A 15,977-nucleotide genomic window follows, 5' to 3' on the forward strand; every position below is an offset into this window, starting at 1 on the left:
CACTGCCAGCTGCTGTCTTAGCTGCATCTTCATCCTGTGATGATTTCAGTCGGTAGAGCATGGGACTCTTAATCCCAGGGTCGTGGGTTCGGGCCCCACGTTGGGCGCCAAAAAAAAGTGTGTGTGTGGTGGTTTGAAAGGAAAGGCTCTGCTTTCCCTCCCCCACTGAGAAAGAGACCACAGCTAAACCCAGTCGGAGAAATGAGATTATATTTTACAAGGAAACAGATTAGATGCAACACAACAAACACAGGTATTTTACAATATATACAGGACTATACAGCAAATGAACTCAACCAGAAACCAGAGCCCCCAGAGAGGGGGCTTCCCCCTGTGCCCCCCTTCACCCCCTACCTCCCTTCTCCCCCAAAGAGGTAGAAGAAGAGACGAGGATGGTTAGCAGGACAGGGGAAGAAGCGGACAGGCCTGTTACAGGGAGGGAGTTAGTTCTTATCTCTTGGCAAGAAGCCCAGAACCAGATCCAGCCAAAAGGGACAGCGAAGGAAGGAAGACTGAGAGAAAGTTCCCAGCTCCCCCCGGGTCCAATCTGACCTCCCACAATCCTTGGCCAATGAAATTCGTTTAGAATACCAAAATATTTTACAAACATTTAGCCAGTGTGCCCCTTTCTTAAAGGCACAGCGTCAAACGGCCACACCGTTAAAATCTAAGGATAATTTACGTTAGAAAATCATCAGAAAGTTGTGCTAATTGACCTAAGCCTATAATAGCAAAGACCAGAGCCACCTCACAACTTAAAGGTTTCACCAGTGTTTAGGAGAGAAAGCAATACAACAGTCCACAAAAAGTTATGCTAGTGGGAGGGAGAGGGGGGTGTGAAGAGGAAAAAATGTGAACTTTTGAAAATGAGGTAGTAAAAAAAAGTATGGACACTCCAGTACATATGAAAATCTTTGGTTTCCATCACTATCAAAAGGAAATATTGCATGTTTGTGGGACAGATATTACAGCCTATATTCTAAATCCCACAGAAGTATGTCAAAAAAGAAACTTCTACAGGATATTAATTAAAAAACTAATCATAAACCTTAGCATGGATAATGGCATATTTGATCTCCACAACAAAAATTAAGTGGAAATAGCAATAAGTGCTAGAGAGGAAAGCAGATTCGTTTTCATCCTTTGGAGTATCACTGACACTGGAAAAGAGCAGGAATGAACAAAGACATAAAACATTCTGCAGTTCCAGGTTTTCAGCCAGATCAATGGTCATGTCCAGGATGGAGTTAGTGCAAATAGTACAATGAAATGACAACTGATTAATTCCTGTTTAAGAGTCCGGATAACTCAGGATTTAGTTGATAGGCTGCAGCAGTCTTCTATCACCCTGGGCTTCCAGGGCTGGCCCCCGGGCTGGTATGTTCCGCAGTGGGGCTCCCTCCAGACAGTGACAATGGCTTTCCTTCTCCCTCCCACAGTGGTGGGGAGTGGGCAAGATGTAGGAGCTCAGACACCCGTTCCCAGTGAGCCGGCGCGGGGGAGGCCGGCAGTCCATCCTGGAGCAGCATGCTGCTTGGGAGTGGAGAGGACAGCGCAGAGCGGCTGCCAGGGGCTGGCCCCTGGACGGGGTGGGCCCTCGTAAAGTCAGCAACAATTCCCGTTGGGCGGGCTCGTATGTTTTTGACCCTGCGCCATGGCAGGCGGGGCTAGACCCTTCAGGGTCAGCCTCGTGGTAACGGACTGTTCGGAGGTCAGTCCGCGCTGCAGGAGCTCTGGAGGTGGCAGGAGCGGCCCTGGGGAAGGGGCGCAGCTGCGCAGAGCAGCGGTTTCCCCTTGCTTAGCTGAAAGGAGCAAGAGATGCCAGTTCTTCTCGGCGACTGCTTTCCCATTTAGGATTACAAGGCAGTCCTTTGCTTGGCTCGAAGGAGCAGGTGGGACTCTCTCAGGGTGGTCTCGGCATTGAGTTACCCTGGCATTTTCAGGGCGCAGAGTGGCAGAACAAGCAGCTCCTTTTATCTCCCGCAAACAGAGTGGGGTCATGCAGGGGCAGCTGGGCTGTTCCTGCTTTAGCGCACACTGTCATGTGGCTCGTCATCTGCTGCTCGTGGCTATAGCAGATGTTTGGACTGCCAAGTTTGCGCTAGTCCTCCCTTAAGGCTAAAGGCTTACCCTTGGGGGTCCAGTCCTGTTGAAGACATGGCGGGTTCTCTTCCGATCTGGTGTAACTGTCTGGTAGATACGGTGCTGGCTTCTGTAGCTTCAGAGATGGATTCTCCTTTGCAGATTCCTCACACAAATTGAGGCTTGAAGGGTTCTTACCAGGTGCTGGCTTCTTCTCTGTGCTGCAGAGGCCGCTAGTTTGCTTGCATGTGGGAGTGAGAAGACTTAGTAGCAATAAGCTTAATAGCAAAGGCTATAGCACATTGCCAATGAGCTTACAATCCTTCCCTTTCTTTCTAATACATTTGGCTTGAGCCATAATAACCTAAGAAATTCCCCCAAGAGGATCCCTTTTAGTCATGTCTTCCCCCACACCAAGTTCCACCATTTCACCTGTTTCAGTTGTGGTGGGGAGCAGTTAGATAACCTGGCAACAATTCTATAACAAGCAAAAAGACTCTAATGTCAACTCCCTGGTAAAAGGAGTGGGATAACAACTGATGCTCCTTGCCTGAGAATATTTCCTCTCTTACTTTAATAGGTACCATACACAGTGAGTGGGTATGTTATACATACCAAGGTCTGGGTGACAACTTTCTCCCTCTGAGTGGTTAATCCCAGGAATTAGGAGTCCAGTTTGACTTGCAGTTCCACTCACATGTCCTATGAGGTTGCTGCACACAACTATGGTTCTAGATCTTCGTGGTAATTACAGAGGTATACCCAGTCTTGCCACCTTCAATCCCCACCAATACTCTGCTCGGATTATGTCCCTTTGTCCAGGGAGGTTTTACCAATTTCCCTTCCCAATTTCGTTCTACTTTGTTATATTTTCAGGCAAGGATCATTAACCTCTTATTCTGATACTGGAACTCATCTCATGACTGTTAGGTTCTCCATTTGGGGTACCATAGTCCATTTGGTGGGTGGATCCATAGGCTCTTTAACTTTGGTTGTATGTGTCCATCCTTTCTTGGATTTCCATACTGCAGTCTCTGTGGTAAAGCAAGACCTGAAAGGGACATTCCCATTGAGGTGTAAGTAAGTGCTTGTTCTTGCCACATTTTTATCATAACCTAGTTTCCTGGTTTAAATTTGTGGATCTAAAAGAACTGACTGAGATAACATCCCTGGAGCCTGTAATTGTTGTGAAGTTGTCCCAGTTCTCATCATAATTTCTAATGTTTTTGTCCCCTGTTGTGAATATGCCCTCAGAAAATGAGCGGCAGATACACCAATGAAAATATATGTTAAATTTATTTACAAACTCTGTAACGGGGTATTTACAGTCACCCTTCACAGGTATCAATATCCGGTTAGTGAAACAATCTTTACAGAATGTTTAAATATGGGCAATTGAATCAAACAATTCACAGAACTTAGAATCGAAACTAATTTAGAAAGCGGCGGGGGAGGGGGGTTGGTCAGTGACTGGCAACCCTCCACTCGGGGCAATCTAAATGCTACCTTAACTGGAAACTCTATAAAGAAAGGCTTAACTTACAAGCTGAGGACTTCATGAGGTCTCCCCTTAATAATATTTATAGTCCAGAAACGTGGCACGGATGTGCCATAAAACGGAGACAGGAAATGGTGCTGGCCGCGTGGCTGCACCGCGTGGCTGCTGCTTCTCCCAGGACACAAAGGTCTCCCGCTCGAGGGGGGCTGTGGCAGGTCAGCGACGCTGGTTCACACGGGCTGCTGGCGCTCCTCCTGCAGCAATGGATCGCGCAGTGGTGGGTCCCACGGGATACTGTCCACGGCACTGCACGCAGCTGGGTGACGGTGGCAAAGGAGCGTGAGGTCTCTTGGGGCACTGGCTTGAGTCTCGGGCAAGGTGGACTATGGCAGCACTGGCACGCACACATTCACAGACTCCAACACGATGTGGGGGGGCTCATTAACCAAACGACCCCTATTTACCATTTGCCCCAGTGAATACTGGCCCAATGAGCATTCTGTTACTAATGCAAGATTAACCAATGGACTAACACCTACCAAATATGGTGTAAGTATATGCTATGCCCAGGCTGTTTACCTGGACTCAGTGGCGACAGGATCCCCCCTGTTGCTCCCAGAAAGGAGAGGGAAACAAAAAGAGGGTTAACCCTCAGAGGAGTATGTTCCAGAAATGTTTGGGGCACAATCCTGACCATAAGCATCCTTCACTACATCCCCCAGTTCATAATTAGCCATTTCCTTGTAAATAAGGGAACCCAAACATCATTTCATAGGGTGATACACCGACATCAGATCTCAGATGTGTCCCAATCCAGAGCAGGGCTAATGGTGGGCACTTAATCCATATCATCTGGGTTTCAATCATTAATTTGGTGAGGCTTTGCTTCAGTGTTTGGTTCATTCTTTCTACTCTCCCAGAGCTCTGTGTGTGCCAAGGGGTATGAAGTTCCCAATGTATGCCCAAACTGTCCATTAATTTTTGGACCACCTTTGATGTAAAATGAGTTCCTCGATCAGAATCTATCTGGTTCACCAACCCATATCTAGGAATTATTTCTTCCAATATCACTTTAGTTACTACATTGGCAGTTGCTCTGGAGATTGTCACAGCTTCTACCCAATGTGTCAAATGATCCACTAGAACTAGGAGGTTGTTCAGTAAAATCTACTTGAGTAGCTTGGAATGGGTGTAAGGATATGGTATGTCCCTCCGATGGAACCTGTCTTGTGACTCTCTGATTTACTTTTTTACATACTAGGCATTTAAAAGTTACCTGCCTAGCTATCTCATAAACTCCAATACAGCCATAATCCCATAGGAAATGATCACACAAAGCTATTGTTCCCCAGTCGGTGTTAAGGTGTAATTGCTCAAGGATTTGTTGGGCTAAGGCTTTTGAAACCAATTGTCTCCCATCCTCCAATTTCCAGACCCCTTTACTGGTTAGGCCGCACCTCGAGTACTGTGTCCAGTTCTGGGCCCCTCAGTTTAGGAAGGATGTTGACTTGCAGGAGCGTGTCCAGAAAAGGGCAACAAGGTTGGTGAGGGGTTTGGAACATAAGCCCTACAAGGAGAGGCTGAGGGAGCTGGGGTTGCTCAGCCTGGAGAAGAGGAGACTCAAGGGTGACCTTATTGCTCTCTACAACTACCTGAAGGGAGGTTGTAGACAGACGGATGTTGGTCTCTTCTCCCAGGCGGCCAGTACCAGGACAAGAGGACACAGCCTCAGGCTGCGCCAGGGAAGGTTCAGGGTAGATGTTAGGAAAAAGTTCTATACAGAGAGAGTGATTGCCCATTGGAATGGGCTGCCTGGGAAGGTGGTGGAGTCACCATCATTGGAGGTTTTCAGGAGAAGACTTGATGGGGTGCTTGATGCCATGGGTTAGTTGTTTAGGTGGGTTGGATTGGTTGATGGGTTGGACGCTATGATCTTGAAGGTCTCTTCCAACCTGGTTTATTCTATGTATTCTATGTATTCTATCATCTTTCCTTTCCCCTATCTTTTGAAGCACCTGTTGCTCCATAGGAGTGAATACTGGCAACTCCTCCTGTTCATCTTGTGTCATTGCCTTTACATAGAGAACCCTTCCCTCTCCTACTTCTGCTACTTGCTTAGCTACCCTGTTGGGTAAGTTGTTTCCCCTAATGATTAATGATGTTCCCTTCTGATGTCCTTTCACATGAACCACTGCTATTTCTTCTGGTAATTTCAATGTTTCTAAGACTTCCCTGTTTAGTGCTACATGAATCAAGTTTTTCCTTTTTGAATTTAACATCCCCCTTTCTTCCCAAATTTTTCCAAAGCCCAGTTCAGTGCATATAACTCACAATTTAGGGCTGACCAATGAAAAGGTAGTCTTCCTTTTTCAATCTTTTCCATTCTTAGCTCAGCAATTAATGCATACCCCGATAAGCATTTCCCATTTACACACCTTGAGGACCCATCAACAAAAAATTTCTCCCCTTCTGGTAATTCCTGTTCAAATGAATCTTCCCTTATTTTTGTCTGGTATTGGATCACCTCCAGACAGTCATGGGTTAAAGCTTCAGTAGGTTCCCCATAGAAAAACTGAGCTGGATTTAAGCTTTGGCTAATGGAGGTTGTTAAATCTGGACCATCAATCAAGATTGCTTCATATGTTAAAATTCTAGAATCAGTTAGCTATTTTTGTGCTTTTTAGTTCAGTATATTTCTTATTGAATGGGGAGTATATACTTCCACATTTCCTCCTATTTTCTGCTTTTCCCCACCATTAGTGCTGTGGCTGCCACTGCTTGAATGCACACCGGCCAGCCTCAGCTTACCAGATCTAGTAACTTTAATAAGTATGCTATCGGTTTACATGACCCTCCCCATTCTTGAGTCAGCACTCAATAAACCAGCCCTCCCTCCATGTTAACAAAAAGTTGGAACAGCATGCTCAGGGAAGGGAGGCTCAAAACTGAAGCAGGAGTCAAAGCCTTTTTAATTGTTTAAAATTTCTCCTCACCTTCCCCTGTCCAAATGAAGCTATCATCTCCAACTAATTTTTCATATAAAAACTTAACTGACTATATCCCTTGATCCATAATCTACAACATCCTAATAATCTTCTGACTTGTCTCTTTGTTTTAGGGGCTTGAAGATATACAATCCCTTTTACTCTTTCAGGATCTATCTTCCTGTTGTAGTTTATTAATTTATTGGGCCAGAAATATGATAAAATATGAGTATTATTTATTAAATATAAAAGATTTGTTTTCCCAAGCCCATTTGTTCAGGTTCATTTGCCCGGTCGATAATAGGTTAATTACACATGGTAGAAGGCTAATAAACAGTAGATTAACAGTCTAGAACAATCAGAACTTGGAATACAGAGGAATAAAGTGGACTTTCTCTATGTGCGCAACTAAACAGCAATACTGCCTCGGGTGGTGCAGACGAATCACCATTGAGTTCACAGCAGAGCTGACTAAGAGGTAACAAGCTATAAACCTCAGAAATAACCAGATAAAATAGTGCATTTTGCTCATGAACCACCAAGCTGCTAACTACCAAAACCTTTGCTGAACAAAGAGGTATTTGAGTTTGTAGTTACAGTCCAAAGTGCAGTATCCACAAATTTAGAGGAAATGAGAGGGCATGCTACTGCAGTGAAGGCCCAACTTTAGCACTGCACTGCTAAAACAAAAGAAGCTAATTGCTCTGAAGATAGGAGCAAATAGAGTGCTTGTTGCCGTCTTGAATGCCATTAATGAACGAGGGAGAGAGGTGAGAGAGTTAAGAGCATGCAAGCTTTGAGTGTAAAGAGCAACGAACGAAGGAGCAAGCTATGAGCATAGGAGGTCTTCTCCTATAAATTCCCTTTACAAAAACTGAATGGCTCAATGGCACATTAGCCATTCAAATCCTGCCAATCAATTTAAAATGTTTAGGTGGCGAGTAAATTGCACACGCCTTCTCTCATGGCATCTGACACGTGCAGTCGCCTATCTGAAACATGAGGCTTGGGGATCAGCTTCCATTCCCCTCCGAGCAGCCTTAACAGCACCTGCCTATTAGGCTCCTGGACTTCAATCTGGACCCTGTAAGAGAGAAGGAGGAGAAAGGAGCAGTGGCTCAAAACAGATTTAACTGTCTTCTTAATGCCTCTTTCAGGACACTTCCTAGCTCCATTACTTAACCATTGTCCTAAATATTTAATCTCAGGTTCCACAAATTGTTATTTACTTTTAGATACCCTTAATCCAATTTTCCTGGGAAATTCAAGAGGTTTATGGTAGTCCTTCTAACTTCACTTGCCCCTTCTCCTGAGATTAGTAGATCAAACATCCTTTTCCTGTGGAAATGAGAATAATAATTTTTCCATGTTTTGACCAAATAGATTTCTGTAAAACCTTGGGTTAATCTGGTCCACCTCAATTGCTGCTTTCTCCTGGTGAGTTGATCTTCTCATTCAAAGGCAAAGATATCTGTACTGTTTTCAGCTAATGGACAGGCCCAAAAGGCATCCTTAAACCTATTACACTATACCATTTATGACTTGGAGGTATGTGACTCAACACTGTGTAAGGATTAGAAACTACAGGAAACCGAGTCACGATTCTCTTATTCGCCTTCCATAGGTCCTGCACCAACCTGTAAGTCCCATCCTCTTTCTTTACTGGTAGTATGGGGGTGTTATGCAGGAACATACAATGTTACAAGGGTCCATATTTAAGGAGGTGGTCTATAACCAGCTTTAATCGCTCCCTTCCTTCTTTAGGTATGGGATACTCTTACTCTGATTGGATGTTCTGGTTGCTCTACAGTTACTTGTATAGGTTCACTGTCTAAACTCCCTCTATTTTCTTCACTTGCCCAGACTTCTGGGTTAATCTCTGCCTCATCCTCAACGTGTAAGTGTAATATTCCAATCCTCATCTGCCCCTGTTCTGGAACTACCCCTATGCCAAATTGAACTTTTAAGTCTCTTGCTGGTAAATTACATCCTGCGCTTGGTACTACTAAGATATCTCCTATCCCAATTCTAGCTTCAGTCTTTAATTTAACATCCTTAACTACTGGGACTTTAAACCCTTCCCCCTTTGCCCCTAAACCCCTTACAGTATTTTTACTCTCCTCACCCCCTTTAGGAACCTTGGTAACACAAATACATTCAGCTCCTTTATCTACTAAAAATTCTAAAATTTCTTCCTGGGGTCCTATTTTTAATTTTATCAAGGGCTCCTGTTGGTAGTTTTTCCCCAGGTAAAAGAGCCCCTGACACTCCTATTGCTGGTCTTCCTCAAAATGCTTAAGATCTCTCTTCCTCCTTGGGCAGTATCATTTAAAATGCCCAATTTTCCCACAATAGTAACATTTGGTACCCTTACTTCCAGTTTGCGCATTTCCTTGGTCCCAGTGAGGCCTGGATTTTTTTCTGTCATAGGTTGAAGAGGTGGAGGGTGGAAGAATTGTGTTTCCTTCTCAGGTTTCCCCACCTGGTCTGCTTCCCTCATGCTGGCTACCATAATTTTGGTCTTTGCATTTGCTTTTTCCTCATCTCTATGCATGTACACATTCTGTGCTTCCCTCAATAATTCTTGAAGTCCTCTGTCCTGCCAATCTTCTATTTTTTCCACTCTTTCTAATATCTGGCCAGGAATGAGTGATGAAATTTACTTTTAATGATATCTGGCCATCCTAACTGGTAGGATCTATTCTCAAGTATTGTTGCATATTTTTCCATACACTCTCAAGCCAATCAGTAGGGGTTTTACTCTCTTCCCTGTTGACTATCAAATACCTTATTTGTATTTTGCCTCCTGGGTGTTGCTTATTTTGTGCCTCTAATAATCAAGGCACAATATTCATTCATGTTTTACCTGCCCCTATCATCATTATGGTTTCAATTAGGAGGAGCTAGGGGCATCTTTTGGTCACCTGGTGGTCCCTGCTGATTTTCCCTTCCCCAGATCCTCATTCCAGATGTCCTAATCATCTGTCTTTCTTCTGGAGTAAAAAGGATTCCCATAATTGATTATATCTCCTCCTATGTGTAAATATTTGGCCCCAAAAATTGGTCAGATTGTTCTGCTACTCCAATTGGGTCTTCTAGGAGGCCTTTTAATTCCTTTTTAAAGTTTCTCACCTCAGTAGAAGGTGAGAAACTCCCCCCAGTGGCACCCCTCTCAAAGCATACAATGGTACTCCTTCATATGGATTGTCTGAATCAGTAGACTCTTCTTCCAAAACCATGACATTTGTCTGTCTTCTAGTTTGCCTACTTCCACTCCTTTAGCAGGTGGATCTAGATGGGGGAGGAATAGGGGTTGGCTTAGTGGGTCCTTCTGCAGGGAGGAGAGGGGCTGTAAGGAGGACAGGATTCTCGTGCTGCTGCAGGGAGGATGGGGGCTGTAGGGAGGATGGGGACTGCTGATGTAGGGTTATAAGGTGAGGATAAATGATTCAGTGGTTCCAAATTGCCTTGATCTTAAAATATTTGCTAAACCATTTACCTGTGTTCCAAAAGACTTCCAGGGTCCTCCTTCCAGGACGCTGAAATTGGCAGGGGCAACCCTCCCCATCCAAAGGGTCCCTGAAGTCATTGCAGGCAAGGTAATCACATACAGGCCACCAAATTGTGAGAAAAGAGCTCACTGCTAAATTTTAAATACAAACAGCCAAGGTCTCAGGTCCAGCCAACATGGATTTAGGAAGGGCAGGTCCTGCCTCTCCAACCTGATCTCCTTCTATGATCAGGTGACCCGTCTGGTGGATGTGGGGAGGCCTGTGGACTTCAGCAAGGCCTTTAACACCGTCCCCCACAGTAAACTGCTGGCTAAGCTGTCAGCTCGTGGTTTGGACCGCAACACTCTGTGCTGGGTTAGGAACTGGCTGGAGGGCCGAGCCCAGAGAGTGGTGGTGAATGGTGCCACAGCCAGCTGGCGGCCAGTCACTAGTGGCATCCCCCAGGGATCAGTGCTGAGCCCCATCTTCTTTAAAATCTTCATTGATGATATGGATGAGGGGGTTGAGTCAGTCATCAGCAAGTTTGCAGATGACATCAAGTTGGGAACAGATGTTAGTCAGTTAGAGGGTAGAAAGGCTCTGCAGAGGGACCTCGACCGACTGGACAGATGGGCAGAGTCTAATGGGATGGCATTTAACAAGTCCAAGTGCCGGGTGCTGCACTTTGGCCACGGCAACCCCATGCAGACCTACCCCATGCAGAGCTACAGGCTGGGGTCAGAGTGGCTGGAGAGCTGCCAAACAGAGAGGGACCTGGGGGTGCTGATTGACAGCTGCCTAAACATGAGCCAGCAGTGTGCCCAGGTGGCCAAGAGGGCCAATGGCATCCTGGCCTGTATTAGGAATAGTGTGACCAGCAGGAGCAGGGAGGTCATTGTGCCCCTGTACTCTGCATTGGTTAGGCCACACCTTGAGTCCTGTGTCCAGTTCTGGGCTCCTCAGTTTAAGAAGGACATTGAAACACTTGAACGTGTCCAGAGAAGGGCAACAAGGCTGGGGAGAGGCCTTGAGCACAAGCCCTATGAGGAGAGGCTGAGGGAGCTGGGATTGTTTAGCCTGGAGAAGAGAAGGCTCAGGGGTGACCTCATTGCCCTCTACAACTACCTGAAAGGTGGTTGTAGCCAGGAAGGGGTTGGTCTCTTCTCCCAGGCAACCAGCACCAGAACAAGGGGACACAGTCTCAAGCTGTGCCAGGGGAGGTTTAGACTCGAGGTGAGGAAGAAGTTCTTCACTGAGTCGTTCGTCATTGGAATGGGCTGCCCAGGGAGGTGGTGGAGTCGCCGTCCCTGGAGGTGTTCAAGGGGAGATTGGACGTGGCAGTTGGTGCCATGGTCTAGTCGTGAGGTATGTTGGGACAGGTTGGACTTGATGATCCTTGGGGTCTCTTCCAACCTTAGTTATACTGTGATACTGTGATAGTTTATTCTAAAATAAAGGCAAAACAGCACTGGGCTCATAGCAGACTTGCTAGAGGCATGCCATAACAATATGAGTTGATCTTATATATACGTCAACCATACATATTCATAAATATCTCCACAAATCCCTTTACATTTCCCAAGCATGCTCCCACCCCTCTCATTCCCAGTCCTGCCTGTTTCTGGCTGCAGTCGGGGCTGGGTGCACTCTTGACCCAGCCAGTCTTCAGACATCTTGATGCCTCATCCTCCCTCCCATTAAGAATACATAGAATAAACCAGGTTGGAAGAGACCTTCAAGATCACTGCATCCAACCCATCAACCAACCAAACACCACCCAAACAACTAACCCACGGCACCAAACACCCCATCAAGTCTCCTCCTGAAAACCTCCAGTGATGGCGACTCCACCACCTCCCCAGGCAGCCCATTCCAATGGGCAATCACTCTTTCTGTATAGAACTTTTTCCTAACATCTAGCCTGAACCTCCCCTGGCGCAGCCTGAGACTGTGTCCTCTTGTTCTGGTACTGGCTGCCTGGGAGAAGAGACCAACATCCGTCTGTCTACAACCTCCCTTCAGGTAGTTGTAGAGAATAATAAGGTCACCCCTGAGTCTCCTCTTCTCCAGGCTAAGCAACCCCAGCTCCCTCAGCCTCTCCTCGTAGGGCTTGTGTTCCAAACCCCTCACCAACTTTGCTGCTCTTCTCTGGACTCGTTCCAGCAAGTCAACATCCTTCCTAAACCGAGGGGCCCAGAACTGGACACGGTACTCGAGGTGCGGCCTAACCAGTGCAGTGTACAGGGGCAGAATGACCTCCCTGCTCCTGCTGGCCACACTGTTCCTGATGCAGGCCAGGATGCCATTGGCCCTCCTGGCTGCCTGGGCACACTGCAGGCTCATGTTCAGTCTACCATCAACCAGCACCCCCAGGTCCCTCTCAGCCTGACTGCTCTCCAGCCACTCTGACCCCAGCCTGTAGCTCTGCATGGGGTTGTTGTGGCCAATGTGCAGAACCCGGCACTTGGATGTGTTAAATCTCATGCCGTTGGACTCTGCCCATCTGTCCAGCCTGTCGAGGTCCCTCTGCAGAGCCTCTCTCCCAATACACAACACAGACTACAACCAACCAGCTTAAGGATCAAACCCCACAGTCCCCAGCAACACCAGCACCCACCTTCCCTTTGCAAAAGCCAAATATTTCTCACACTTGTTTACAAGTGTAAGTTACTCAAGGCTGGATTTGGCCAATGGGCAATCTCATAAACAACTGGCTTTAGCCTATAGAAAGTGTGAAGCTGTAATTATGCCCTTACTAGGCAGTAGCACGAGCATCCCATGAGATGGGTGCATGTTGATGTTTAGTCCTTAGAAGGCAGGTTAAGTTGTTTGTGTCACCTGTCTGGTGCCCTGGGCTGAGTACTCACTCCAGAAAGGAGGGTAGAAGGGGGCAGAGGTAAAGTATGTTAGCCAAGTTTTCTGTGTCTGGGGCATAATTCTGGGCATGTGGTGCCTTCACCACACAAGTACTGAACAGTCACTTGTAAAATGAAATTACAATTTTAGTTCATTTTAAACTCACTGGATAACTTGTCATAGATCTTCAACTTTTTAGTAGCCTCTTATTTGTATTAAGATAGTTTGGACAAGCTTTAATCAAACCCAGCTCAGAATACAATCCCAAAACATCCCACAACAGAACAAAACAGTCTAATGTGAACATACAATATTTAATCTCAGTTTTTCCAATTTAAAAGTTAGTTATTAAAGGACATTATATGAATACACTATAACAAGTATATCTCTATATAAATATAACACACATATGTAATGAACAATTTTAAGCCCACAAAAAAAATAAATAATGTCATGACATAGATATATTCATAAAAGAAAACAAGTGGCAATGAAACTTTTCTCTTAATATTTTCTATTCCCTAGAAGCACTCCTGTAATATTTTTATTTTAAAGATTAAGTCCCTGCTACTGATGTATGTACAGGACCAAATTTATTCTTACAATCTTTATTAAATCAATAAGAGAAGAGACATTAATATCCTGATGTAGTAAATGGTAAATTCCCATCTGAAGAGGGAGAAAAAGAAAATACATTTTCTGTATAAGATTGACACACCTGAATAAATTCTATCTTTGAAAGGTAGCAACATGGTCTCAGTCTGAGCTGGGATTAATCCTTTCTGTAGATTAAAAGATCCTATCTTATTCTTGGCATGCACTTTGAGAAAAGTGTGACAGAGGAGCCAATTAGTAGCATTTGTAGAGGGGACAAGAAATGGCTGTAGTTCATAAGCTCACTTCACCTCATTTATTTTCTAAGCCTTCAGGAAAGAAAGACTTTTTTCTTTCATCACTGACTTTCATTCTGGGTCCAGCTGGGTTGGAGCCCTAAGGCAGAGTATCTGTGAGGATGCTGAACACCTCAAAATCTGCAAAAATCACTAATAAGAAAAGAAACTTCAGGCAAACCTTCCTTTGTTCTCCATGTACAAGAAGTAAGCAGAAATATTCCAGTGAGCTACAGATATCTTTCTTTCAGACAGAGATAGACAAAATAAAAGACAGTGAATAATATGCATTCCATCACCATAAGTAAGTAGATGATGAAGTTTCTTGCCACTCTGTTAAACTTGCATCAATTATTTTTGTCCTACAGAAGGGTCTTTTCTTTTAAACAAATACCCTTCTCACATTGCAGTTATTTTCTTTCACTTTAAAAACAGTGAAATAACTCATGTAATGTTTTGTGTCTGGAAGTAATTTGGTCAGTTCTGAATCATATCTCAGGGAAAAAATAGAATAGAATAGAATAGAATAGAATAGAATAGAATAGAATAGAATAGAATAGAATAGAATAGAATAGAATAGAATAGAATAGAATAGAATAGAATAAACCATGTTGGACGAGACCTTCAAGATCATCATGTACAACCCATCATCCAACACCATCTAATCCACCAAACCATGGCACCAAGACCCCCATCCATTCTCCTCCTAAACACCTTCAGTGATGGCAACACCACTCCTCCCCGGGTAGCCTGTTCCAATGGGCAATCACTCTCTCTATGAAGAATTTCTTCCTAACATCCAGTATAAATCTCCCCTGGCACAGCTTGAGAGTGTGTCCTCTTGTTCTGGTGCTGGTTGCCTGGGAGAAGAAGCTGGTTGCCTGATAGTAGAATCATAGGATCAATAAGGTTGGAAAAGACCTGAGAGATCATCAAATCTAATCTGTCACCCAAGACCTCATGACTACTGAACCATGGCACCAAGTGCCATGCCCAGTCCCCTCTTGAACACCTCCAGGGATGGTGTATTCCACCACCTCCCTGGGTAGCACATTCCAGTGGCCAATTACTCTTTCTGGGAAGAACTTTCTCCTCACCTCCAGCCTAAACTTCCCCTGGTGCAGTTTGAGACTGTGTTCTCTTGTTCTGGTGCTCATTGCCTGGGAGAAGAGGCCAACCCCTTCCTGGCTACAACCACCTTTCAGGTAGTTGTAGAGGGCAATGAGGTCACCCCTGAGCCTCCTCTTCTCCAGGCTAAACAATCCCAGCTCCCTCAGCCTCTCCTCATAGGGCTTGTGCTCAAGGCTTCTCCCCAGCCTTGTTGGCCTTCTCTGGACACATTCAAGAGTCTCAATGTCCTTCTTAAATGGAGGGGACCAGAACTGGACACAGGACTCAAGGTATGGCCTAACCAGTGTTGAGTACAGGGGCACAATGACTTCCCTGCTCCTGCTGGCCACACTATTTCTGATGCAGGCCAGGACTTCTTGGCCACCTGGGCACACTGCTGGCTCATGTTCAGGCAGCTATCAATCAGTACCCCTAGGTCCCTTTCTGTTTGGCAGCTTTCCAGCCTCTCTGACCCCAGCCTGTAGCACTGCATGGGGTTGTTGTGACCAAAGTGCAGCACCCAGCACTTGGACTTGTTGAATGCCATCATGTTGGACTCTGTCCAGCCTGGCAAGATCAACATCTTCTCCCATCTTGATGTTATCTGCAAATTTACTGATGACTGACTCAATCCCCTCATCCAGATCATCAATAAAGATATTGAACAGTACTTAAGCAGGAGTTGGGTGAAGGATGTTAGAAAAACACATGTACTGGGATTACAACGTATTCTTGAAAGAAAGATGCATACTACTTGATGTACTGTGGTGATTTAGGCCCTTCAAGCAACTAAGCACCATATGGCCAAGGGCTCACTGCTTCTTCCCACACACACACAATAAGATGGGTAGGAGAATCAGGAGAAAAAGGTACAATCTTATGGGCTGAGATAAGGAGAATTTAATAGAACAATACAAAGAGAGAAGAAACAATAGTAATGATAATAATACAATGAATTTTTTTTTTTTTTAAATTAGTGAGGTACAACATAACTGCTCACAACCTAGAATCTGCTTTAACTGCCAAGTCTGGCATCTGCTCAAACTGCACATGCTTCTGCAACCCA

Source organism: Dryobates pubescens, chromosome Z (assembly GCF_014839835.1).
Source record: "Dryobates pubescens isolate bDryPub1 chromosome Z, bDryPub1.pri, whole genome shotgun sequence".
NCBI classification, from domain to species: Eukaryota; Metazoa; Chordata; class Aves; order Piciformes; family Picidae; genus Dryobates; species Dryobates pubescens.